Source organism: Papilio polytes, unplaced genomic scaffold (assembly GCF_000836215.1).
Source record: "Papilio polytes unplaced genomic scaffold, Ppol_1.0 DF823691.1, whole genome shotgun sequence".
NCBI classification, from domain to species: Eukaryota; Metazoa; Arthropoda; class Insecta; order Lepidoptera; family Papilionidae; genus Papilio; species Papilio polytes.
Window position 1 is genome coordinate 2,450,998 of NW_013525513.1, and position 25,156 is coordinate 2,476,153.

General features: G+C 32.7%; 1 protein-coding gene across 4 annotated transcripts in view; it reads right to left on the reverse strand.

Annotated features, from left to right (window-relative positions):
- Positions 1-25,156, reverse strand: part of LOC106104283 (atrial natriuretic peptide receptor 2-like) — a 145,229-nt gene that overhangs the window by 47,829 nt on the left and 72,244 nt on the right. Inside the window, exon 1 of one of the 4 annotated variants that reach the window (XM_013284285.1) lies at positions 18,129-18,147. The exons of the other annotated variants lie outside the window; for them this stretch is intronic. The gene's annotated coding sequence lies outside the window, so the exon portion shown is untranslated. Of the gene's footprint in view, positions 1-18,128; positions 18,148-25,156 lie in introns of those variants that run through there. 4 annotated transcript variants of the gene reach the window in all.

The following is a 25,156-nucleotide window of genomic DNA, read 5'->3' on the forward strand; positions in this document are numbered from 1 at the left end:
AACGTAGCCGCGGGCGAAGGCAAGCTTTTCATAAAATAATCATAATTTATAGCATAACATATTACGGACTACAGAATTGTAAATAAAAAGCTAACGATTGTTCAGTTTTAAATCCAGGCAACAGCATTTGGTTAAAGATGCATTTTTTAATTTGTGTAAATTAAGGGCGATGAATTCTCATATGAATTCGTATATTTTCCGAGCCTTGAGGGAATACACATGTGTTCTCAAAATTAGTACCCGAAATAACATATCAGTTGTGTAATTTTGACATGAAACATCTGTTAAAAACGATTTTATTTAAGCCTATTATTTATAGAAAAACGTAGCAAGCTTGTATTTGTGTGGCTCAGTTTTGTGAAAATTACATAAATTATTCGTTAAGACATTTTCTTTTTAATCAAAAAGCTTTTATAATTTCGCAAAAGCAATTAACCAAACCTGTTTTTATTTTAAAACAAAAAAGATATATGTGATACCAAGTGACAATAACACATTAAAAATTATTTTGAACGGTAAATAAAATTGTTTAATTTATGTTTGTAATATTACTTTCAGTCTTTGCGATTTAAGATTTATGGATTTAAGTAAAAAATTACAAGTTGTTTAATAAATTCGTATTAATTGTTACTTTAAGTATATTTACAAAGAAAACCGAATAAAGGTTATTTTATTTAAATTACATTCAAAAAATCCTTAAAATAAATGTAAATATATTACAATGACGTGCTAAATTTTAAATGTAACTAGCTTTTGCATCTCTGTCAGTATGTTATATTAAAAAAATTTGAATTCGACCAGCGGTTCCCCAAGGGTCGGTGTTAGGGCCAGTTTTATTTACTCTCTAGAACAATAATTTGCGTACACTGTGTGGAACTACCTTTATTTGCCAATGCATTTTCACATCTGGTATAGGCTAATGCTATTTGTTGAAGTCTATACAGTCTTGGTTCCTGATATTAATACAACGGGGCGAAATTATTGTTAATTTTTGAACGATAAAGTAACTGGCAACTAATGATTTTGAGTACTGGCTGAATGACATGATATATGTCAACGGCGAGCGAATGAAACTGATGACAGTTATCATAAAATGGTGGAAATGTGCGCTTTGTTATTATAAAATCAATTGGTTAATCTCTGTAAATGTTTGCAATCCGATTAGATTGTGTTGTGCAGTTTTCATTTAAGGTGGTTCAACTAAGGATGGGTTTCTCATGTTACGCGATTGTTATTTCATTATTTCAGACATATGCTCGTCTACAATGGAGGATCGTTATCGTTAATATGATCTGCCATTGCAATTGAAATCTAGAAACCGCTCGTCACTCCGTCAAACACTACAAGCAGAAGCTCCATATTTATTACATGAATAGATTTCCATCACGTTTTACGATAAAAGACATAATTAAATCCAGCACAAAACCTATTGTTTTGCAAATACTAAGCGAATTAGGACAATTTAATATGTCATGGCCATATCTCTTGTATTATACAAATACAAAATTAAACGCAATGGCCAATTATATTTAAACAACAAATAAAAGTCTATATTTTTGGCTAAATTAATCTGTATTTTTATTAAACTAGAAGATTATTTCACAGACTTACAAACTATTAGATGCGTTTCAACTTTGATTAAAATGATTTTTAAAATTTTTAAACTTTGAACTTTGGCCAAGTCTGGGAAAACTACTCTTTTTATTTGTATAAACTTTTCTCATTATCTTTGCGCAGGATATTGTTCTACATTTTGTTTTCTAACAATATAAAACCGCTGTAAACGGAACGGCTCAATGACCCGTGAATACGTCTTGTAAAACTGCCAAAATCTATGTGGACAGAGACTTCAATAATCTCTCCATTCATAACTTTCTCAGTAAACGGTCGGCCTTGAAACTGAACGTAGATATTATCGTTTGCTCACTGGTAGCTCGGTGGTTGAATAACTTGAGAATGTTTTCATAATTAACTAGCTTTCAGCAGCGACTACGTTCGCGAGGAATTAAAAAAACAAAAGTATCCTATGTGTTCTTCCAGACATATACATTATGGCAATCATCGAGATCCGTTCGATTGTTTAGGGGGCATACTCTAATAAACATCGATCCATCCAAACTTGTGGATTTATAATTTTAGTAAGATTAATAACCTAAAGGGGTGAGCTAGGATCACATGGAAGTCCACAATCACTGCCTAAGTCATATATGTACGTTGGTTATGGTTGTCGTTGTCTACGATGTTTATTTAAATCACAGTTTACAAAACGTCTGTTGCAACTTTACCCGTACTTCTTTTCGTCTTCATTTAATGCTTCTCGTTTGCGTCTTACCAACAAAAAAACTTTATGACAGCAACACATGTGGTGTTCATTTACTACAAAACAAAGTCACGATGACTTAATATTTCTGACGCAATATCGTAATAAATCATATTTCCAGACAAAGGACAACATGTTTCTGCTTTATTCTATTTTTTTTTTCATAAATAAAATATGCAATGTTATGCGATATTTCTAACTAGTTAAGACATTCAGTCACGTCAGAATGTGCATCAAAAGCTGTTAATTCTAATATTTATTGAGGTAATTTATTTAGTAAAACTTAAAAATAATTTTTAATAGGAATCAACACATTATGGAAATAGATTTATGTAGAATTATTACTTTTCAAACAAGACTACTTTTAAATAAAATGTTTGCACATTTTCCCTACACATTTAAAAGTTTAAGAACCGCTTTATGAGAAATATAAACAGTCATAATAATGAATTCTAGACATTTAGATGCAGAATTACTAATTCTAATATGCAAACGAAAGGTTAAAAAATTGAATAATACATGACTTGCAGAAAACAAACGAGCGTTAAGTAAGATTTCTTAACTTTTTAGTATCCTACTTCTTATTATTAAATACTAGCTGTTGCTCGTGACTTCGCCCGCTTAATTAAAAAAAAATATAGCCTATGTTACTCACACATAAATTACCTTTCTAACGGTGAAAGAATTTTTAAAATCGGCCAAATAGTTTTTGAGTTATTTCAATACATACAAAAATAAAAATCTTTCCTCTTTATAATATTAGTATATGTAGATAAGGATGGATGTTTGTTAGAGTTCGAAGTCTAAACTGCAGACCAGATATCGGTGCAATTTGGCATATATGTAGATGATAGTCTGGAAGAACACATAGGCTATCTTACTAATATTATAAATGCGTAAGTTTAGATGGATAGATGTTAGAAGGTAATTATCTCTTAAACAGCTATAACGATCTGGATAAAATTTTGCTCAAAATACTGTCTGTAATAACCCATAGGCTATTTAATAAGGTCTTATAACTCCGCGTAGACGAAATCACGGGCAAATGCTAATAAGTGCTTAAACAAATAACTTTGCTTTCATTAATAAACTCTGCTTTACATGTAGACCCTTAGTTAGATTTAGTTTAACAAACTCCTTAAGAGACAATTAAAACTATATAAGGGGCAGTAAGAAATAAAACATATTAAAGCGTTCATAAAGCAATTTGAAAGTACTACAAACACTCGTTAACTCTTAACTGTCTAATCAAAAGCATTTATCTTTTAGGCAAAGCGTATACGTTTAAGGAGCAATTTGTTAAAACCTAGAGAAACTTTACTGTACAGCCGATCGTAATCGCTACCCCATAAATCTCACGCCGGAGAGAAGTGCTGATGAAAACCGACTTCAAAACAAAGATGTTAAAAAAATTGCGTATTCTTATTAACATTGTGTAATGATAATTATTTCTTAAGTCGGTATCATTGAGAGACGTAAAATTTTGCGCATTGAATTCTGTTATTACGTAGGCCAGCATATATATATACGAGAGATATAAGAGAGATATTACGCATCTCGTTTTCTAAATATGTAAAGGTCAAAATTATGTGTAGACAGATATTTTTCCTGTAGTAAAGTTATCTATCATACTAATATTATAAATTCGAAAATTAAGATGGATGGATGTTTGTTAGAGTTTGTAGCCTAATCGGCTTAACGAATTTTGATTAAATTTGATATAGGTGTAGAGGATAGTCTGGAAGAACACATAGGCTACTCACTTTTGTTTCTCTTTAATCCACGCGGATGAAGTCGCGGGCGAAAGCTAGTTTGAAAATAATGTTAGAAAGTGATTAGTAATACAAATTAAAATCAAATGTGTACATTTCAGGATTTTTGACAAATTTTCCTCAATAATTACGAAGTCAACAAATATTTTTTTCTTAAGTAAATGTAAGCGATTTCTTAATACTGTTATGTATAGCTGGATCGGGAATAAAAACCCCTCGGAATGTTTAGTAAAACATGAAACTAAAGCCTTTGCATTAGTAATGGCCAGTTTTCCAGTTACTTTTAAACGTTCGTTAGTGTTGGTGCTATAACTTGATGAAATGCGTTCCCGAACGTAACTTGAGTTTTACTCCCTAATGCCAATGAGTCAGTAGCTAATGATAAATAAATGGAAACTCCAGCAACCCAGCATAAATGATATAATAAAGAAAGCCATTGAAACGGCCCTCGAGCCAAGATTTACATTTGGCCATACTTTAGGATGCCTAAAAATAACGAAACCGCACTTTAACAATCTTAAATAAAAGTCACTTAGCTCATTCGACAGGTTTCGTGTGTGATTTGCATACAGATAAAATTTACTTACATCGAATTATTTTTATAAATACGTGAAACCTTTCATTAGGGACAAAATGTTACATATTAACTCCTTCGAATGTCGTTAAAATGTTTTAATAAAAAAAAATATAAGTGCCGGTAAAAATCTTAAAACGAAACAAAATTATATGCATTAAAGTTAAAAACATGTGTAATGGATATGCTTAACTTTACTCAAAAAATACCCTTTTTATTATAACAAGTTAAATAGTACAAATTACAGAAAAAAATTATCAACCTTTTTATTATCAGCCTGAATCTAAACTGCAAAACATTGTCTTCAATGCCTTACAGTAAACGGTCCTTCGAGCATCCTGCGATTCCCTACCATGGTCACGAGCTCATCGATCTACTAAGACCGAGTCTAGCTTTTCTGGTTCCTATCCAATTTCTTAAGTATAACATCTATTAAAAACTTTATTCTCATTAATTCTGGACGACAGTTCGTTTCAAGACGCACTCGAAACTAAAATTGGATAGGAGTGCACACTAAATTCTCTAAGCGTTTCGCAATCGAAGCTATAAATTACAATCTGGATAACATTCGGAATATGTCGATCGTTAAAAACACAATTCTGCTCGCTACCTGTAACTTCGATCCAGTTTTAATAGCTCATACCGAAAAACTATGATAATAATTTATTTTATTATTAGCTACTAACTATTATTCGCGACTTCATTTTTTTTTCAAAATTCGTATCGGGGAGGATCTTTAAATGATACTCTGCTTTCTGGGAGAAAAAGGGTTATGTGGGATTTGACCCACTAAAATCACCTCAGTAGGCAAGCTTGAGTGAAAACCCTGGTTCCGAGATCTCCATAAAACGCATAGAACTTCGTCTACTTGTGACTGTATACAGTTTATTTACATCCAATCCACAATTCTGGAGTTACGTGGTTACAAACATCCATCCATCCAAACATTCTTACATAATATTAATAGGACTGACTTTAGCCCGCGACTTCGTCCGCGTGGAATTAAAGAAAGTAATGGGGCTAGGTGTTCTTCCAGACTGTCAAACGACAGATTTCATCTAGATCCGTTGAGCTGTTTAGGTTACATACAAACACTAACAAACATCCATCTAAACTTTCGTATTTATAATATTAGTAAGATCGTACTTAGCAGATAGATAATTCTATATTTCGATATACATGTTTTACGTAACAATCCTAACATTATATAATACATAAATAATATTACATAAAGGCTGTTTATTGGACGGTCAATTCCCAATTTCGCAAACCGCCGATAAACAAATTGAATTGATAATTTTATACACAAAAAATTCCTTTGCATTTTGTAGTAGTGAATTGACCGTTTAAAAATAATCTTTTTAATATACGCTTATATTAAAAATATATATAATATATATAAGTATTTCAACAAAGGCACATAGCGGAAGCGGTCACTCGCTGCTAGCTATTTTCGGTTGACAGCGCAGCACATAGTTGCGACTATGGTGGCGGTTTGATTTGGTGGTTGGTTGGTGTGGCTATGAGAAGTGTGTTGTCTACATGCAACAACCAATACATATGTTACAGATGTGTGCTGCTGTCATTTCACTATTTTACCGAAAAAGGTCACTTGCTACTTTCCCAAAAAATGCAAGAATATCGCTCAATTAGTTGTAGATACGGCCGTCCAAAGAGACGATAATCCGCATTCCTTCATTCAGAATTAAAAAAATACGGACGGAAAATTGGCACAGAAAAAGAAGATGATATAGCGTGTTTAATTTTTTTTTAATAAACGTGATCAGAGTCGCTCACGAAAGCTAGTAACAAATATATAACGATGACGAAGTGGGAATAATAGCAGGCTTATGACACAGGAATTACGTGGACCCTAATTCAGTGCGACATTCTAACTCGGCTTATTCACTTATATCGTAAAAGAAATCTTGTCTTTATAGTCACTTGTCTGTCGAGTACGAGACTGACCTAAGTGCTCTCACAATGACCGACTATCTCTTACTAAAAGAGAAGAGCTCTTATTTTAAAATATTCCATTTTATATGTATCTGGAACGTGTAGTAACAAACTTATTGATTCTTTTGTCTTGATGTCTCTACACTTCTGTAATTTTACCCGAACAGTCGAAGTTAAAACTTAAGCAAGGTCTACACTTTCAATGGTTTAAAGGCGTCACATATTAGGTACACATAATGATAACTGTCGTTTTTGCCTGATTTGTTTACACTTAAGTTTTAATGTAGATGGTTACAAAGGTAGAGAAAGACCGAAGAAAGTACGGATGGATTGTGTGAAAGAGTACATGCTTAAAAAAGTAGTAGATTCAGATATGACGGATGATAGAGATATAAGGTAGAGCAGCACATACTGTGCCGACTCCGTAAGGGATAAGAGCAAGTGGATGATGTTTACACGTAAGTTTTACCTGTACAATTAAAATTGAAGATATGTTGGACTTAAGCGTGACTTTAAAGTCATGTTTTATTTCACAATTATGAAAGTAATAATCGTTTAATTATTTTCGTAAAGATTTTATAGAGACATGACCAAACCATCGTTAAAAGATATCCTTTCTTTTCTCAATAATTAATTCACATGTTAATAATTGTTAATTACCACCAAAAGTATTCCAATTTTTTCAGCTCAATATCCGATAAATATTTCGAACAAAAACTATCACTTTGATATGTAGCACAGGTATTTTAATTACACATCAAAATTAAGCGCATTTTTCTCATAAGATGCAATTAATGAGAGAAAGGAATTTTATCCACACGCTCAATCAAGTACCGATATCGAGCAGAATGTGGCGAAACCTTTCGCTGCAACAATTTTGTACAAATTTAAAATGTAACGGAACGCACCGGTCGAAAGAAACCTGTCCTCGCTTTGCATGAATTACATTATTAAAAATTCACAATAGACCGGTTTTAATATGCTATAATTTTTTTTTGGAAATCGTTATAAAAAAAAACATGGTGAAACATTTAAATAGCTTGTTTTCCCATCGGCAATGGGAATAATAGAAAAAGTTGTCAAAGCCATGTCTTATAACATAAAAACTTCATCACGTTTCTTTGATAGGGAATTAACTTCGTTAAAATTGTTTTGCTTTCATCAAAAGTAATTAATTACGAAGGAATCATTTTACGGAACTGCTTCAAGTGGCATTGCTCCATTTACTCGTAAGTTAATTTTTACACATTGGCCGTTGTTCAATTTTGTAGGTAGCATTTTACCTAGTGACAGCGATAAGTTAGAAAATATAGTTAATTAGCTTTCGCACGCGACTCCGTCCCCGTGGTATTAAAATAAAAGTGAATAGCCTATGTGTTCAAACTATCCTCTACATCTATTCCTAATTTTATCGAAATACGTTCAGCCGTTTGGACTACAAACTAACTAACATCCATCCATCCATCTAAACTTTCACATTTATATTATTAGTAAGATTTATTTGTTTTCTTGCAAAAGTTATTTCGTTACGTTAACAAATCTTGATACTTTGGTAGAGTTGTAATAACTTGTTTGTCGGCATTCTTAGAATTAGCGTTTAGCATTTCGCATATTTTAATAAGTCGAAATAATTAGTGAGGTTTGAAATTTAAATAAATTCACCCTTTTAACTGGTTTTTGTCTAGCTACCAAATTCAGATCAAAGTCACTGAGAAAATTCCTTACTGTAATTTTTATAGAAATAAAAAAAAAAACATTAAACAACACTGAAATGTAATGAATCAAGGTTGAACTTATTCATTTTCAACTCATTTCAATAACATTTTAACCTTTTTTTTTAAACATAAATAAACTAGCGCTTGACCACGACTCCACCTAACATAAGTGAAGACGCGGCCGAAGAATAAAGTGCGCTAGCTCAATAAGTGCGATTCTGTACATTACCTAACTATGAATATTCCATTCGTAAATTTATAGCTAGTTGGGACATAACAAGACCAATAACAAGTTAATACTTATTTTATTACAAGTAATGAAAAACATCATTACATGAAGACAATGAACAATATTGATATTTCGAAACAAGATAAAAAGTTTAACGATGAAATAGTATCCAATACACCGGATTTTATTAGAATAGAAATATCGCAGGTAATATTTTTCTAACCTTTAGGTCTTTCGTACACAAGAAAATGTAAATATTTGACAGTAAAATTGATGAATCGTCAACGAAAGTTGCCTATTAGATCACTACAGGCATTACTACACTGACATTTACAAAATCACAACTGTATACATTTTCTTTGACATACAGGTTGTGAGCGAATAGCTTTGGCGATGATACAATAGAAAATGTATTTATTGCACAGAAAAGGAAACAAAAGAAATTTAATAAACCGAAAGAGACAACTCATAAAATTCTAACAAAAGGTTTTTTTCATAATATGAGGTGGCAAACGAGCAAACGGCCACCTGAATCCACCGAAATGGAAAGCGACTGCTGCCCATAAACATCCGCAATTGCAAATGCTTTGCCTACCCTTAATTGACGGAGGAGGAGATGCACATAAAGATGACATTTCCCCTTCCTATGCGTCTCCTCCACCGTCAAATCCACTTTTCCTTCCCATACTTTCCTCTTAAGAAAAGGGTGGAAAGGGAAAGGGACTAAAATAAGGCTACAAGGCAACAAGCTCACCGTATACAGGAGGACTAAGCTGTTTTTGCGCTGACTTTCTATACAAATGTCGACGATGCGTATCTATGTACGACAGGCCTAATTTTGTCGTATTAATGTTTTACTCAAATTCTTCAGTAAAGCCGTACCGTAATGTCAATCTCTAAGGACAAGGATGCTCGGATTTCGTTTATTAAAGGAATTACTTTCTACTAGGAATATCTGAAATTACTAAGACGACCTTTTACTAACAATGTCTCAAGTAAATAAGATACTTATTTGGTTACCATATATCAAAAGAATGTACCATTTTTATGATTGCCATTTATTTATTTTACTATAACATTATATATTTTTTCCTCCTTATGATATTATTACAATTTGACTTAAACCTTGGCTATCTGTGATATATTAAGAACAAAATAAAAACTTTTGAATTTAGTGAATTTGTTTGTATTGAAATAATGCTGCCGAAAGCTTGCCAAAAGCGGAAAATGTAGCGTTTACTGCATTAGTACAGTCTATAAAAGATATTTACGATAAACGTTGGACTACAAGGAAATGCGTAGCGATAAAAATTATATATTTTTTAAAAAACACCAGAACTAGTTAGATTGTATCCTATCCTATTCTTCATGAACGAGCTATTGATTCAACAATGCTGCATTTTTTTTTTTACAGATTAGACACATTTCATAACCTTTTTAACTTCAAACAGGAGTAGGTTCTAAATTCGATCGGTATTTTAATGCTGCGGATTACGATTCGATTTGGGTGATTCTTTTTTGTTTTATTAGCAATACCCATTTGGTTCCATTTTCAAAATTAAAAACTATCCAGTAACTAGACTTTTGATGTCTTAAAACGTACCAAAACTCGCAATTTTTTGTCTTGAAGTCGGTTTTCGTTTTTTGTTAAACTATCTGTACAAGTTATCTCGTGTCGAAACACATGTATTAAAGAGAACGTAACTTATGCAGTAAAAAAGACCATAATTTTCAAGGCCTAGAAGAACTATAATGGTATTTCGCACGGTATAAAATTACAAACAATAATAAAACTCTCATGAACCTCTCAACTTCCTGGGCTGATGATAGATAATGTAAATTAAAATTTTCTATCGTTAAATTGAAGTTTTTAACCATTATTTATTTGAGTAATAGTAACATTTAATTTAACTCCAACGGTTTTATTCCATCGCATATCCGACATTAAAATAAATGCAATGTTTTATCTAATAAACATTTTATGAATTTAATTTTGTAAAGTCTAAATACTTTCATAATATAAATAGACGATTTATTTATAACTAGCTTTCGCCCGCCACTCCGTCCGCGTGGAATAAAAAAAATAGCCTAGGTGTTCTTCCAGACTATCCTCTACATCTATACCAAATTTCATCGGAATCCGTTCAGCCATTTTGAATAAAAACTCTAACAATCCATCCATCCATACTTTCGCATTTGTAATATTAGTAAGATTAGTATCGATATGTTGTTTCTTTACTATTTACCGGTTGACCCAAATTGCATATAAAAGTAATTGTTACCTCTCGTTAAAAAGAAGTACAAGAACATATAATTTAATTTAAACCCGAGTAAGGAAACCGTGTAGTCACGGCAATGTATCCCTTTTAACACAGGCTCGTAAGCAAGAGTTTGGGTCGGATTAAACATGACATGATATTAATCAGGAAAGAAGGCAAATATCACGTGAAAAGATTTTTGTATTTACGAAGCTGAGCGTAGTGTTTCGTTAACCCAATTAAGCCCTTAGCGCTATATTTCTGGTGTTAACAGCTAATTTGTTAAGGCTCGGAAGGCTATTTGCTGCTTACTAGTATCATCCTAACGGTAGATTAAAAGAAGGAAAAATCTGTATTTTTGTGTGTATTAAACTTAAAAACTATTGAATCGAATTAAAAAATTTTTTCACAATTAAAAAGCTACGTTATCAGTGAGTAACATAGGCTACATTTTTACTCGAAGTCGCGAGCAACATACGTATTTGATACAAAAGTATGTAAAAGTACAAAAGTATTACAGTGGTAGTACCCGTTTTAACATCTTAGCACTGCAGGGCCGGCATACTCAGTGTAATACCACGACCACATAAAGACAAGCGTGAAATGGAAGCAATTCCGTGTTTTTTCTGATGAGTGTGGTGCCAGAGACCTAGTTTAAGTCCCTTTCTCTTTACCACCCTTTTCTTATGAGGAGAGGTTGGGAAGGGGAAGTGGATTTGAAGGAAGAGGGGAGGCACAGGAAGGGGAAATATCCTCTTTATGTGCGTCTCCTCCTCTGTCGGATATGGCTAGGCCACGCATCTGCAATTGCGAATGTCTATGGGCAGCGGTCGCTTCGCCATTTTGGCGGATTCAGGTGGGCGCATGATCGTTTACCACCTTATGTTTTAAAAAAAATGTATTTTGCACTGATTATTGTTTACTTTACAAGAAAGGGATAATTTAAAATCAGTTCTTTAATCTCTTTGTTAGAGTTAGTTTAGTCTCGCATAGTTTTATGCATGCAAAATAAATGTAGGTATATTAAAACGTTATCGAGTGCATTGCGAACGACGCAATTATCTATACTAATATAATAAAGCGTAAACACACACTACTTAGTGGTGTAAGATGTCAGCAATCACAGCACATTTTTGAATACTTCTTACTTTAATAAAAAAAAAAACCCTACACTTACGACACGCTTTCATTATTCAAATTCATTTTATCAAAAAATATTCACGTGGGAAAGGGACAATAAACTACAAGCCAATATTCAGGAAGCAAGGTTATTATGGTAACTGTAACTTTGACATATGCTATTGAGAATTTGACCAAAGTAAACGATAAAATAAAGTTTTTATAATTACAGGCGGATGAAGCCGCATGGGGACAGCTACTTACAAATATGTTTGATGACATTATCTTCCAATGAATCACATGTTAGAATATGTTTTAATAGCGTTGTATATCACTAACGGCCGAATACTGGAACGAATCTTCAACACTTCGCGTCGCTTCGCTTCGTAAGCGTCGCTTACAATGCCTAGCTAGCGAAATGTATTTTTTGAAGAGGTTATATAATAAAAGGAATCAAGATATCATTATTTTTTCAAATTCCACTGATCACACCCACATACACTTTTAATGGTATTCTGAGCGTGGGATCATTATTTAAGAAGCTGTTATATTTATGACCGGTTTCCCAGCTCCTTATAACCGTTCGTGTTCAGGTTCGAAAACTTCAGGAAATGCATTCCATCATCTCATGCAAAATTAGTTCAACCCAACACTTATAAATCACTTAGAAATGATGAATTAAATGGAACCTTCAGCAACCCATAAATGTCGTTTCAGTATTCGGCAAATCATTATCTGTAATTTTTTATTGGTTTTCAATAATTCGTTTCGTCAAAAGACAAATTAAGACCGATCTCTTTTCCACGAAGCCAGTAGTGGTATTCCATGGCCTGCGTTCTCACAAGTGTAATTACAGTGGAAAAGTGGTCTAACTTGAACGTGGCGACTGACACTATAGGATATAGATCAAATTTATGATTAAAACGAAGAAGGTGAATAAAAAAGCATGTATTGAGGCAATCTGAATCACTACATAAAGGTATTTAAACTTACAAACGAAATCCATCAAATCTCAACTTATTTTCTTTACATAATACTGGCTGTTACGCGACTTCGTTCACGTTAAATTATAAATTATATAAATATACTATGTTACTTAGCGATAACGTAGCTTATAACAGTAGAATTTTTAAAATCGGCGCAATAGTGCTTGACTTATATCAATACATACCAAAATGCAAATCTTTCCTCTTTATAATGCTAGTATAGACTATCTGTTACTCGCGACAACGCCCGTGTAAAATTTAAAAAATATAGTCTATGTCAAAAAATATAGTCTATGTCACTCACAGATAAATTACCTATCTAATGGTGAAGGAATTTTTGAAATAGGCCTAGTAGTTTTTACGTGAATCGAATACACAAAAATACAAATCTTTCCTCTTTATAACAGTAGTAAAGATATAGTATAGAAAACACCTGGCGTGTTGAAATATGAATAGCTAAATTTATTGCCTTTAATTATATGTATAATACTACGCAGCAAAATTACTTACACAAATACAAATACATTAAGCGATAATTTAAATTATTTTACGCTTCAAATAAAAATGCTGATGTAATCGTGTATTTGACGTTATATTTCAATTTCCTTTTAACGTTTATATTTTATGTTCTAAATTAGAACATAAAACATAAAACTCATTTACAATAAAACTATGTGGTTTGATTAATTAGTGAGTAATATTATTATTCGATCATTTTACATCTTGCGGGAGGCCTGATCTTGCAAGATGGACCGATGATTTGGTCAAAGTTGCGGGAGTATCCTGAATGCGGGAGGCACAGGACCGATCATCGTGGCGATCGTTGAGGGAGGCCTATGCCCAGCAGTGGGCGTCATATTGCTGAATAGATAGATAGATAGAAAGATTTTACATCATTTTTATGAAGGAACTAGCTGTTCCCACGCAGCTTCATCCGCAGGTAATTATAAAAACTTCAAATTTCAAAATGACATGACACGATGACTATGCATGGCAATCTTGCTTCCTTGATGTTGGCAGCAACTTATGCTTTCCCACATAAGGGTTTTTGGCCAATTTATTTACCAACTAAGTTTAATAGCGTGAAAATATATAGCCTAAAGCGTGAACTAAGTGTAGGGCTTTTTATTAAAAAAAACAATTATTCGAATATATGCTGCAGTTGCTGACATCTTTGTAACAAAGAAGTGTGTGTTTACGCTTTATTATAATAGTATAGATTATTTTTTAAAATTCCCTTACCGGTTTCTATCAGTGTAACATTGTGTATATTTCATAAACGTCCAAGGGCATCGCGAAATGAAAAACAAAAGAGTATTGTTTTTTTCACTTAAATTAAAAGCAAGAATTTATTTATTACCAGAATAACATCAAAAGCATTCCTCGTTCAAACAAACACCCTTAAAATTCGTTGATTAAATTCATCCACATGGAGCACCGTGATTGGTGGATTGCAAACACATTTTAAACTTTCAAACTTTGCCGAAAATTCGCAAATAGAATCAAAGCTCAGCGATTAAAATATTAATTTGTTGAACGAAATTAATTACGCAGAAAAAATTAATCATGTAATATCTATTAAATATATTTCACATCAAACAATATTATATTACAACTAGCTGTTTCCGTGCGGCTTCATCCGCATAAAATTATTAAAAAAATATTTACATTTGTCAAATCATTAAATTGCAAATGTCAAAATGATATGACATGATGACAAAACATGGCAACTTTGCTTCTTTGATGTTGGCAGCTCGTAGCTTATGGTCTCTTCTAAAACATGACGTGAGTAGTAGAGAGAGTAGGGCTTTTTATTAAAAAAAAATATTCAAAAATATGCTGTAATTGCTGACATCTTACGCCACAAAGAAGTATGTGTTTACTCTTTATGACATTAGTATAGATAAAAAAAACGCATTTTTTACTTTTAATTTCAGCTAGAATCTAATTATAATGATAGTCAAAATATGTTTTTCACGAGAAACGTTGCAAATTATTTGTGAACAATGAATATGTATTTCAACGATAACATGGATCGACATTAACATAACTCTAGACAATAATAAAAATATTACCACGATTGTCACGTACGAGACTGTTCACATTTGAGTCGGGTAACGTCCATAAATAACATAAAATAATATAATGCGTACAATATAATATGACTGAAAATCCAATCATCCACTTGCCCTTATCCCATACGGAAGGTCGGCATAGTACATATGTGCTGCTCTTCCATACATCTCTATCAGCCGTCATATCTGAATCCACTCCTTTCTTAAGCATATCCTCTTTCACACAATCTATCCATACTTTCATTTTTCGACTGCGTCGTCACTTTCTTCAGATGGAATGGTCAAGCGTCAATGGTATAGCTTAACAAACTTTAAAAAAAAGACATTGTTTTATATCTGTGACAAATTTCATTTGGATATGTTGAACGTTTGCAGACTTATCGAGTAAATATGAAACAAAATTAGAGGTCTCAGGATTCGTAAATATTTCCGTAATTAAAAGTAGGCTTCGTGTTCTTTCTATGCTCTACATCTATGCCAAATGTCATAGAGATCGGTTCAGCAGACTACAATCTAACATCCATCCATCTTAACTTTCGCATTTATAACATTAGTAAGAAGTACATGTATATACTAAGCGTTTTAAATATATCAAGGCCATCTATAAAAAACGCTATAAAATTAAAGATAAAAAAATAGTACAACCAAGTTTTTTTCCATTTTCAGGATATTTCGTGTGTTATTATAATTTAGGACTTTACTTGTATTGTTTTATCTCTGTGTCCTTCAATATGTCAATAGGCTCATACACATTACTTATTAGTAACGTAATATATTTATTTATAGAAACACTCGTAACTTATCTATCAGATTAACATTTGTATGACTATTCGAAACTTCAAAAATAATTCACGACTCAACTAAACCATTATTATTACCGTCGAGGTTAATATTTTAATGTTCTTGAACAATAGAATTACACACGATCGTATATTTGAATCATAAGTACATCAAATTCAACGATACAACCTTCAGAATATGATAATAGTCACGAATATATAAAACTACTGGAAAACGACTTATTTTTTGTTAACTAGCAACAACTAATAAAATTAACTATAAAATAGTCTAGTGAAGTTTAACTTCGAACAAATATAAATTGCAATTTAAAATTGTATGATTCTATACAAAACCTCATGCTAAGGATATAATGATTTTCCAATCGTCTACTAGCAGTAGTCATCTTCAAAGATTTTTTCAAGTTTAAACGTATATTAATTTATTAATAAACTAACTGTTGCCCGCGACTTCGTCCACGCATTATTAACATAAAAAGTAGCCTATATTATGCCCGTCTATGTCAGCTACCCTTTAGTGAAAGTCCAATCGAAATCGGTCCAGACGTTTCGATTTAATGCGATTTTCGTTATCAGCAACGTAAATACATCATGTTCACGAAATCTGGAATTTTTCTTTTACTTCTACAAATAGACACTCCAAATTAATTACATGTACCTAGAGATTTTGATGGAAAAGCCCAATATTATGTACAACTTCAAACTACTTTTCTAACATTGCTCCTTATCTTTCCAGATTTAGAGACCTAAGTTAGCATTGTAGACTTAATCGATTTTAATTATTTAAAAAGACATTTATAAGTAGCTGTTGCTCAAGTGAAATTAGTAAATGATAAAGAATATACCCTATGTCACTCACAGATAAATAACTTTTCTAACGGTGAAAGAATTTTTGAAATCAACCCAGTAATTTTTGAATTATTTTAATACATACAAAAATACAAATCTTTCCTCTTTATAATATTTGTATAGATATAGATGAAATCTCTGCGCGGCATTTGATATTTTAAAGTTTTTCGAAATTCCGTTTCTTCGCATTTAGATTCTTATCCGAAAAATTAATAGAATGTATAATTCCACCATTTCTATTTAAATATAAAGGAAAATAAGTATATATCACAGCTTAAACTACTAGGTATAAAGCAGTTCTCAAACTTATTTCGTCTAACGACCATTTAAAAGAATCAGTCTTTTTAAAGCACTCCTCATTTTTCACCTTAAAAAACAATAACAGAGGCAATTACATATTTTATTTAAAACTAGCTTTCGCCCGCGATTCCATCCGCGTAGTATTAAAAGAAACAAAACCGAGTAGCCTATGTGTTCTTTCAGACTATCCTCCACATGTATGGCAAATTTCATTGAGTTCCGTTCAGCAGTTCAGGCTACAAACTCTAACAAACATCCATCTAAACTTTTACATTTATATTATTAGTATGAGTAACAATCAACGGTGCCCTTTTTTGGGCCTCTTACCTCTAGGGCTTAAGCTCTCACAAGGGTTCGTTATCGCCCACTTTGGGAAACACTAGTCCAGAAATTTCAGCACAATATTTTCTATTATTTCTATCACAAAACATATATCTACTCATGCTCTAAAAATCTAAAGCATGGGATGTCCTACTTTGTTTCGTAATTATTCGAAGATAAATACTTGTAAATAAAAATAATTACGTAATAATTTTGATTTCAGATGAAAAGGAAGACAGGTAGACATAAAACGTAATAAGTTCTTTGGAATGAAGGACAAATCTGCGATTACTTAATGTATGTGATATTTATATGAAAGGAGAAAGGAAAGGTATATTTTATAACGAGGACTTGCCAATGTCCTACTGCAATTTCATCAAGCGATCAATTCAATTAAAACAAGAATTGAAAACATCTTACTACAGACGTTTGTTACTCAAAGGTATTTCAGCTATCTTTATCTAGTGCCAAAATCTTTAGAGATGCATATCCCGATGTTTTAATGATTTAGTGTCTGGTAAATCTAATATTAGAAGACCGGTATTTACAAAACTAGTAAAGGATGTTTTTCTTTTTAATTTAAAGTGAATTCATACGTCTGCAACATGTAACATAAATTTCAAACTAGAAAAAAAAATAAGCAAATTAAAAATTACAACCTCCTTGGTTTTACCAAAAATATAAAAACAAAACAACGATAATCGCGCTTATAACCTTAGAATTAATTATAATATTTCAAAACGTCACAAAAAATGTGTTCGGTTATAAATTTTAATTAACACACACAAAAAAAAACAACACAAGCAGGTGGAATAACTTTACAGCACAGCACAGTAATAATTTTAAAACTATCTAACCGCACATTAATTTTTAAAAGTAATCACAATTTACGGAGTCTACGTTTTTTCCCGCGCAAACGAACGTTCGACACGTGCACATCCGCGCCCGGCCAGATCTTAACTGAACCTTGCTCAAAGTAATCTAACTCGGCTCATTCTTTTTTCGCGAAAACAACGAAATTTTATTTAATTTAACCTTTCCGTAACCGGTTTTTAATGATACCAAAATAAAGATATCTAAAAATAACGCCACTAAATAATTTGGTATTTGGAACAGGTTTTTTTATCGTACGAATCGATTGGAATTAGTTTTTTAAACTGTGCTGATATACCTGTCTTTATTTTTTAGATATTATAGGTACGTGAATGTAGCTTTATTTAAACAAAACTTTCTAGAAATACAACCAACCAGATAAGATAGAAGAGGTCAATCGTGATATGAGTTTTATGTCGTTTTGGTTATTAACAACTGAATTGAATAATCTATGCTATTATAATAAAGCGTAAACACACACTTCTTTGTTGCCTAAGATGTCAGCAATTACAGCATATATTTGAATAACTCTTTCTTTAATAAAAAGCCCTGTACTTATGCCACGCTTTAGGATATACACTTTTACGCCATTAAACTTAGGGGGTAAATATTTTGGATAAAAGCCTTAATGTGGGAAAGAGACCATAAGTTGCTGCCAACATTAAGGAAGCAAGGCTGCCATAGTTTGTCATCATGTCATGTCATTTTGACATTTGCAAATGATAATTTGACACATGGAAACAATAAAATGGAATTTTCATAATTTTATGTGGATGTAGTCGCACGGGAACAGCTAGTATCAAACTAAAGTAACTCACATATTTCCCAAAACAATAAACCCAATAGTTTTCCTCGTGACTCGTGAGTATGTAAATCGGACCTTTTTGTTAAAAAACTATAGCCTAACAAATAGAAAAGTTTCTAGCGAACGGTCCGATAGAGACCTGATGAAAGTAAAATTTGTCGCAAAATCCGCTATTCTTTCTAGAGACTTTTGTATACCGTAAAGAGATTGATGGTTCCTACGTAAACAATATTAAGTATGAAACGAAAATTTTGCAAGACAACACATTATTACGATTAATTAATATGCATCAAACATGAATATATAATAGACTTGCTGTTGCTCTTGACTTCGTCCACTTGGAATTAAAATTTGTAAAAAGTATAGGCTACGTTACTCACTGATGAAGATGCTTTTAATGGTGAAAGAAATTATGACATCGTCCCAGCAGTATTTTAGTTCTTTATTACATTAGTACAGACAACAAAAACATAGTTCTTCTTACTTTCAAATTTACACAGAAATTAGAATAGGTGTAAATCGCAAAACTTTAGCTTACGGTAGTCTACATAGGAGACATCTAGATACTCTGATAGTTTCTACTTCGGTAGGTTTTCACGCATTTCTAACTTCGTTCATTCAATTGTTATCAAGCTTCGTTTAGGATCGATTTCATTGTAATACTAGCCACACACGTTAGGTATTGAACGACTGTTTTATCCTAGCAGGTAAAACCGACAGGCAACCCGAGTTTCAAGTCATCGATAGTATTGTCACATGCTTATGTTTGCCAGTAGATTATACATGTAAGGTCAAAATGTAATGTGTATGGCTTGCACAATTATTATTATTATGAATGCGTATGGTAAATTTGGATGGATATTTGTTAAGGTGTATAGCCTTAACTACCGAACGGATTTCGATTAAATTTGGCACATGTAATCTCTCATGTAAACTCTGGCCTTCCAGAGTTCTTACACGTAAACTATTTACTTCGTTTTTTAAATGCGTGGGAGTCGCGGGCAAAAGCTAGTCCTTTAAATGTGTTTCATGGTGCTGTCGGAACACTTTGATTATGTCACAAACATAAATGACTGTGCGCACAATATAACGTATGTGGCATTTATGTTGTGCTGACTTAAGTATTGGTTGCTTTTGTTTTTATTATTAATGCTTACGTCATACGAAACCTTGATCTCACAGATAATAGCAAAGAAGAAGTAAATTAGCGGTTTGCATTTTTAAGAATTGAATCTTAATAAGATTATAAACATAAATTAAAAAATAAAAATACATCCATCCATCTATCAAAACTTTCGCTTATTGTGTTCTTCCAGTCTATACTCTACATCTATGTCAAATTTCATTGAGATATGTTCTGCCGTTTTGGCTGCAAACTCTAATAAACATCCATCCATTCATCTAAACTTTCGCTTGTTGTGTTCTTCCAGAATGTACTCTACAAATATGCCAAATTTCATCAAAATATGTTTAACCGTTTAAGCTACAAACTTTAACAAATATCCATCCGTCCATGAATCCATGAAGTATGATTTCAACAATATTACTCAATCCCTAACCATAGTCCACAATCTAAAAATATACATTTGCAACACCACGCAAACGCAACAACTAGAAAAAAAGTTAACAATGCCTTATAAATAATGCATGTATTCGGTTTTCGACGGAAATATCCAAAAGTAAGCAAATTTTCAGTGAATCAAGGTTGTATTTTAAATGTAAATTCAACACGATAAAAACAATAGGGTACTGCATAATTGAATTTGCAAATCTCAAATCGAATCTATACAATTCAAAAATCAATGCATGGTTTAGCAAATTAAAAGTTTCTTAGTTTCCAACAGAATATTCTATTTGTAATCTTACTAACAATCACTACCTACACAGAGCTAATAATGAGGCGTACTCTTGAATTTTGGACTGATGGAGTCATAATTGGAGGCCGCAAGCTATCTAACTTGCGCTATGCGGATGACACCACCCTTTTTACGACCAGTGCTTGCCTCATGGAGGAGCTTCTCTTGAGGATGGAGAGAGTCAGTCTCGAGTTTGGCCTGAAGATCAACCGCAGCAAGACTAAGATTATGATTATTGACCGCATTAATAACAACTTACCAGACATCGCAAAAATCGCGAATTGTTCAGTTGTAAATTCTTATGTTTATCTTGGTGCGTTGATCTCGAACAGCGGCGGTTGCATCGATGAGATAAAGCGACGTATGGCAATCACTCGATCAGCGATGGACAAAATGCAAAAAATTTGGAAGAACCGTGACATTACAAAAGCAACTAAAACCCGGCTTGTAAGATCACTTGTGTTCTCCATTTTCTTGTACGCCTCTGAAACATGGACCCTACGAGAGAGCGAGAAACAGAGGATAGATGCGCTCGAGATGTGGTGCTGGAGAAGAATGCTGAGAATACCTTGGACTGCATTCCGAACTAACCGGTCAATACTTGAAGAACTCGGCATCAAGCAGCGTCTGTCTTCCATTGTTCGGGCTCGGATACTCACTTTTTTTGGTCACGTCTGCAGGCGTAATGACGAGTCCATAGAACGTTTAGTAGTGCAGGGTAAGGTGGAGGGCACCAGACCTAGAGGAAGATCGCCTATGAGATGGACCGACCAGATTAGAACGGCAATGGACGTACCCCTGCATCAATGTGCGAAAAAAGCAGCGTACAGGGAGGAGTGGCGGCGTCTTGTAAAGCGGGTCACTGATACGTGATAACCACGACGAGTCTGTAAAGACTCAAGCGACAAAGAAGAAGAATCTTACTAATATCATAATCTTACTTCTTACTAATCTTACTAATTTTACTAATTATAAATGCGAAAGTTTAAATGGATGGATGGATGGATGGATGTTTGTGAGAGTTCGTAGCCTAAACGGCTGAATGGATTTCGATGAAATTTGGCATAGATGTGGAGGATAGTCTGAAAGAACACATAGGCAACTCATTTTTGTTTTTTTTTAATTCCACGCGGACGGAGTCGCTGCGAAAGCTAATATAAGATAATATTCTAACTATTGCATACATTAATAATTCAAGATAATTAATAAATATCAACAATGAATAAAATGTCAATAGGTTAAGATATATGTGCGCCTAGTGGTTGCCTATGATTTCGTTAGCACGGAATTAAAATAAAAAATCTTTTTTGTTAAGTTAAGTGGCCATAGTATTCCCGTATATAAGCTACCAAGTAAAAGTCCCGTCAACATCGGTCCAACCGTTTCGAATATAGTGAACCAGGCAGACAGAAAACATGATTATTTTTGTTATCATCATCATCATCACCAGCTCACTATACATCCCCACCGAGGGGCTCGGAGCCTACCCTAAGTAAGGGTGACTAGGCCATAGTCAACCACGCTGGCCCACTGCGGGTTAGTCGACTTCACACATATCTTAGAATTTCTTCGCCGATATATGCAGGTTGCATCACGATTTTTTCCTTCACCGTAAGAACGTCGGTTAAATTATGTACATATAAAAATTCGAAAAATCAAAAATCACATTGGTACATGGCGGGATTCGAACCCAAGACCTGTAGATTACAAGTCAAGTGCTTAAACCACTGAGCCACCGACGTTTTTTTTGTTATAAGTAACGCAAATACATGTATAGGAAATATGTATTTTTACACATAACATACAGACACTGCAATTTTATTAACAACTATTTTTCATTGATTACAGTAAACGCAAGTTGACACTAGACGTTTCCGTCAATAGTTTAAAAGGTCAAGCAAAATAACCTAAGCCGATTAAAATAAAGCATTGCTTTGAATATTGCAAATATTGGTATAATAAGTAAATTTAAACATAAGTAACTTATAATTAAAAGCTATAAAGCTGCCGTGAGTGTGGATTTCTGCAATTTTGTGTACGGATACGGATAGTTCATATAAATTACAGTGGTAGTGCCCATTTTAACATCTTAGCATTGCAGGGCCGGCACGCCCGGTGTAATACCACGACTATACAAAAGACAGCCGTGAAATGGAAGCAATTCCGTGTTTCGTCTGATGAGTGTGGTGCCGTAGGCCTAAAAAAAAATCGGTGGCCACGATACAGGCATTGCCTAGTGTGGTCAAGTCAATTAGTTTGTAGTTTATGGTCCCTTTCTAACACAAAGGTGTTTTTTCCCAATTTATTTACCCTCTAAGTTTAATAGCGTTATGATATATAGTCTTAAGGGTATCGTGACTGTAGGCATTTTTATTAAAGAAAGAATCTATATTAATATTATAAAGAGGAAAACTTTGCTTCATTGTAATGAAATAACTCAAAAACTACTGGGCCGATTACAAAAATACTTTCACCGTTAAAAAGCTACGATGTCAGTGAGTAACATAGGCTATGTTTTATATCGTTTTTTTTATCTCCCACGGACGGAGTCGCTGGCAAAAGCTATTTATTCATAAATATGCTGTAACTGCTTATATACTACACCACGAAGTAGTGTGTGTTTGCGCTATATTATCTTAGCGTAGATGTATATATTAACAGTTTTTCATTAATTTATGTATCTACCTATTTCACCAAATGCAATATTAAAAAACCTCTATTTTATCCAAGGTTATGTAAACTTGAATTCAAAATTATCGTAAAGGTAACGTTATCGAAAATGAGTTGATTGACATAAAATAAAATGTTCGCGGAAAGTTTTTGGGTTTTAAATATTTTTATCTGTGCACAACGCTATTCTAAGCCATATTAAAAAAAAACAATGATATCGACGACTCGCGATCTTTTTTAAAAAAATAAAACGACACTATTATTTTTTAGTAATGGACTTCTTAACATAAATAATTTAGATGTTAATTAATTAGGCTGCATTATAAGTCAAGCGACGTAGACATTTCACAAAAACCAGATTCTACACTTTTTTATTTTTCACATTCAATCATAAACTTTTATATTTAAATCTATATAATTCCAAATCTAGAATAATAGTGAAATATTTCATTAGTATTCATTTATGTACCTTAATTTTTTTAATAGCAAATATTTCGTTCTAAATAAATGATGGTTGGCATAACTCATTAGTATGTTCTTCAAGCCAATTACAATAAAATAACTATTATATTTTTATTACCTGTCCCCCTCTATTCTGTACCCTAAGTAGTTATTACTCTGATTTCCGACGCATATTGTTGGTTAGATTGAAACACCTGTTTTTCTTACGTTAATTTACCATAAATGAAAAGTAATAAACAAGTAAGAGCTTTAAACTGTGCATTTGTACTAAATGTATCATAAAAATTCTTTATTAACACCACTTCCATTATTTTATAGCAAATATTAAAATACGAACCACAATGTTACGTTGCTCATTAAAAGTCTTAGGAGTAAAATATTATAAATCATTTTAATTCACACTTTGGTTATTATATACTAAAATAATCTTATAGAAAAGAAAAGTAATATATAAGTTATATTTTTGGAACAATCACTACACGTTAAATAAAAGATTACTTTATCCCAGTCAATATGAGTTTCTAAGTGTGGCATATGTGTTTTTCGTGTTGGATATGTTTAAACGTCCATAATAAATGGTTCACTAAAACAGAGACCACTTACAACAGATTGAAATCTATTTTTATTTACTTGTTTACATCGTTCGAGACATAGGCAAACATTTGGCTAGTTACAATGTCTAGACATTCTCTAACGCACCTAATTACATTTAAGCTTATTGTCGTTTTAGCTATAAAAGGTCAGAACACTTATTGTGTACATATGTACAGTCAGCTTTACACATATGTAAACATTTTAAAATTAAGATACTGGTATACGTTTTGGGATTCAACAATATATATGGACTCATACGTTCGCATACTTTCGCCTTAAACATATACTACAAACTCGCTCGCGACTTCGTCCACGTGAAATTAAAAAAATAACCTGTGTTACTCAGCGATAACATAGCTTTTTAATGGTGAAAGAATTTTTGGAATCGGCCAAATAGTTTTTGAATAATTTTATAATCACAAATCTTTCCTCTGTATAATATCAATTACAGATTGATACATACGTGCATGCAAATTTTTGAAAGCGTATACAAGTTTCTTAAGTTTTATAAATGTGTACATACTTATGCAGCGGATTGTACTATTGATTACTTTCGACATAAAATAGTGCATCAGGAAGGAAAACCTAAAACTAGAAATTCATTCCATTAGATATTGAAACAAAA